This window comes from Oxyura jamaicensis, chromosome 5 (assembly GCF_011077185.1).
Source record: "Oxyura jamaicensis isolate SHBP4307 breed ruddy duck chromosome 5, BPBGC_Ojam_1.0, whole genome shotgun sequence".
Classification (NCBI taxonomy): Eukaryota; Metazoa; Chordata; class Aves; order Anseriformes; family Anatidae; genus Oxyura; species Oxyura jamaicensis.
In genome coordinates, this window is record NC_048897.1 from 14,869,595 (window position 1) to 14,873,455 (window position 3,861).

The 3,861-nt window shown below is 53.7% G+C and overlaps 1 protein-coding gene and 1 long non-coding RNA gene across 7 annotated transcripts in view; both read right to left on the reverse strand.

Annotated features, from left to right (window-relative positions):
- The window catches only part of LOC118168609, a 102,767-nt gene that overhangs the window by 90,872 nt on the left and 8,034 nt on the right, over positions 1–3,861 (reverse strand). For 2 of the 6 annotated variants that reach the window (XR_004751669.1, XR_004751672.1), the window contains one exon: positions 135–1,505. The exons of the other annotated variants lie outside the window; for them this stretch is intronic. The gene's annotated coding sequence lies outside the window, so the exon portion shown is untranslated. Of the gene's footprint in view, positions 1–134; positions 1,506–3,861 lie in introns of those variants that run through there. 6 annotated transcript variants of the gene reach the window in all.
- LOC118168613 lies at positions 536–3,777 on the reverse strand. Its single transcript, XR_004751679.1, has 2 exons — positions 3,190–3,777; positions 536–2,100 (listed from the first exon to the last, which is right to left on the reverse strand). It is a non-coding gene; the product is annotated as an uncharacterized LOC118168613 (long non-coding RNA).

Sequence of the window (3,861 nt, forward strand, 5' to 3'; positions counted from 1 at the left end):
TTAAAAAAAAAAAAAAAAAAAAAAAAAAAAAAAAAAAAAAAGTTTCCTTGGAGCCTGGATGTACCAGAGCTGCGTTAGCAAAGCTCAGCGCTCCTTGCTACGACCCGTTGACGTAAATACGTCGCTAAATATCATTTTTCCTCCAGCAGTTTTTATTTTTTATTTTTTTCCCAGTGCATCTCGTTCACAGCCATTCCCGTGTTGCGTATGCAACTGCACACGATCCCAGCAAAACAACTGCGCTACAGCGGGTTACTCGCAGCAGACATTTGTTCTTCCTTTCCTGATTCGGAGTTATAAAAAAGTAATGGGTGCCAAACCAATCGAGGGATATTGCCTAATTTAGGAGGAAAAATTGAACCGTCACCCTTTTGCACCGTTCGTGGGCCACCCTGCGCCCAGGTCCCACGCGTTTTTCCCTCGGGGGCGCGCACACGCGCGGCGCACACACGAGCACGCTCGTCCCCGCACCTCTGGGGGGGCTGGCTCCTGATTTCTCACGGAGCTTAAAGAACAGCTCGCAACTGAAGACAAATGAACTGACAGGAAAATTTGTCACTTTTTTTCCACTTTAATTTCTTCACGTGCCCTAATGAAACGCCGAGCCCTTGGCGAGGGAGGCAATTAAACCACCCAGCGCAGGGCGTCCTGCGCTCCCCAGCCCGCCGCACGCTTTATGGGACTGAAGTTTTCCAGCGGAAAACCGGGCTTTTATTGGGGTGCGTGCGTGCGATCCCATATCCACGAAGATCCACCGGATCCCCACGGCGTGCCGGGCATTTCGCAGCCCCCCGTCCCCCGAGCTGTGAGCAGCCCTCCTTGCCGTGCCCCCTCCGTGCCGGTGCGCGCCCCGTAATTCTTCACAACGAAATTGCTTCCCCTCGGCTTCCCAGGTTTTAATTTAGCGGAGGACTGATTAGCTGTGGCTTTAAAAGGGCCAGGGCTGCGCTGGCTCACGGCGTCACCTCTCACCTCCCCGCAGCCCCGGGCTGGGGTCACTGCGGGGCCACGGCGGGGGAGCGGGCGGCGCGGCTCCAGCGGCGCCTACCTGCGCGCCCCGCGCAGTGCCCGCGCAGTGCCGCTCCCCGCGGGAGCGCGCTCCCAGGGCCGGGGGGAGAGCCGCCCGCTCGCCCCCGCCGCCAGCAACCCGCGGCTGAAACGGATGGCGGTCGGAGCAGCGGGGAGAAGCGGCTCCGCTGGGCGAAAATAAGGGGTTAGGGGATTTTAGGTCGCATGTCCCTGTCCTAAACCCTGTCCCTTCTCCCTCCTGGGGGGAGCGGTAGGGTGGGGAGGGTCGGCGGGGTTGCATCCCGCCGCTTAAAGGCTTCGTGTAAACTTTTGCGTTTGGAGGGAATAACTTCAAAAATCTGAGTCTGATTGGGTTCAGCCGCGGGTGCCCAGCTCGCATCGATTTGCGGATTCATTGAAGGTGTAAAGATCCATTGGTAACGTTTCAGGTCCAGCGTCCCTAAATCAGCAGCTTCTCCCTTCTTTGCCACCATATCCTGGAAATAGTTTAACAACAACAAATTATTTTTCAGCTGTAAAAAAATCATTTCAAAGAGGGGTGATGTGATAAGAGCAGAGGCTACAACAAAAATAACAGCGCTTCTGAACAGACTTCACATTGAGCAAATGTTTTGCGTGTGTCGGATCCCCATTAGAATGATGCTATAGGCTTTATTCTGACGATTATGGAGGAAAAAAAAATCAGGCAATGCATACCAAAATATCAGAAAAAAAAGGCTAAAAATGAATTTATTTTCGGAAATGAACAATGAAAGGTGTAAGTACGTTTTTAATAGTTTCGATCTTTATCAAACGATCGATGTAGATAAAGGCAAATAGCGAATATTCAGGAAAATGCAATTAATTTTAAGAAGTTACCTTTCCTTGAATGTACCGGTGTTTTTACAGAGCTGGTGCGGAGCCATCGCTTTGTTTATTTTTCTAATGTCTACCCAAATTCCAGCAATCCACAGAGCAGTAACAGCTTTTTCCATGTGTTTATCATCGAGGTTGCAACAGGATTCGCCTCAATTGTTCTGCCTTTCTTGTGTTTTCCTTTCTTCCCTTTTCTGCATTTCCCAGTTACATTTGCTTTGGTTGCAAAAATAAACAGCGGAGTTTTTAACAGCAATTTGAGATGATAATGGTTACTGATCCCATTCTTTCCATCATAATCTTCAAGTGGTTTAAGATTAATGATAGGAGGTGTTTTAGTAAGGAGTGTGGGTTCTCTTCTCCAAAGACCATCGCTATGATAATTTACTTAAGATGTTGACAAGACTGTCAGTAAGGCTAATTTTTTATTAAGCTGCGCTGTAGCAACTGTAGTAAGCATTTGTTGTTGTTATTTAAGCACACCGTATTTCTGAATGCCTTCCTATAAATATTGTTATTTGGTCTCTGCTTGATGGATTTGCAATCGAGATGATTCCCCTCGCCTTTGTTTCAAGAAAGGTGTCTTCTGCTATTCTGATAAATATTCCCCTCCACCCTCCCCCATTCCTCGCACGCACATTTTTAAAAGAAAATAAATTTGAGCAACTACTGTCTCGATCCAGCAAGCCAGATCCGCAAAGCTTTGTTTTGGCCAGGCTCTGTCTAGGTACAGCCCTGACCCAACGCAACTCGCCTCAGGTTTGCGCGGCGGTGTTCTGCTTTTGTTTTTATTTTTCCGATGGGCAAAATAATCACGCCAACTATAAATATTTAACTGGAGCACCTCAGCGCGCAAAGAGGCTCGAGTGCCTCTTTAAACGCGGCCGACTTATGATTATATATATATATATATATATATATATATATTTGTGGCTTCCGAGCGGAGTTGTGCTTTTGTTACCCTCCCCACCACCCCCGCCGGATCGCGTCCTCCTCGCCGGGGACCAACAGGGGTCCGAGGGGGCGCCGGGCCGGGGTCCCCCCCCCCCCCCCCCCCCCCCCCCCCCGCGTCCCCCTTCTGTCCCTGGAGCTCCCAGGCCGGCAGCGGGAGCGGCGGCGGAGCCTGCCCGGGGGGCGGCCGGTGCCACGCTGGGGGGCTGCGGGTGCGCGCTCCGGCGGCGAGGAAGGTGCGGGGCAGGCGCTCGTCGCTGCGGGGACACGTCTGGGATGCAACCTCGCGGCAGATCGGTTGGTTTCACCCTTCTGCCGTGTTTTCCATAAACACAGAACCGTAGGCTTGCTTACCTATAAATTACCGGCACCATGTGACACTCGTTTTGCCCTGCTTTATTGCCATTTTCACTTCCCCCCCCCCGGCTGCCGGCCCTATGCGTGCCCGTTGCGCAGCGGGGTAGAGCGGGTGCCGGGCAGCCAGGACGGGGACCCCGGGCACGGCTGGGGCTGGGGATGCGGCTGGAGATGCCCGGGACCGTGCCGGGACCCTGCGCGGGGCACGCCGTGGCGGGGCGAGGCGGGAGGCAAACGACAGGGGCTACGAAAGCGCCTTGACCCCCGTTATCAGCTCCCGCTCTTTTATATGTCGGTGCTCTTTAAAATGGAATGAGATGAAATAAAGTAAAATGAAATAAAATGAAATAAAAAGAATTTTAATAAAATAAAATAAAAGACACTTGGCAAACAGTTTCCCCCTCAGCCCCGCGAGGCCGGCCGCGGAGCGAAGGGCAAGGCACCGGGAACGCGGTCCCTCGCCAGGCGGGCATTGCGCGCTCCCGGCGCCGTGCACGGCCTCGCGTTTTCTCCCCCCTCCCCCCTCCCCCCACGGCGCGTAACCGAGCAGCCGGCGCGGCCGGAGGCTGCGCGGCGCGGCCGGCAGGGGGCGCTCCGACGGGGGAGGGAGAGGGTGGCCCAGCACGGCCCCGGGAGCGCCCAGTGCCCCCCCGAAGACGGACCGGCGAG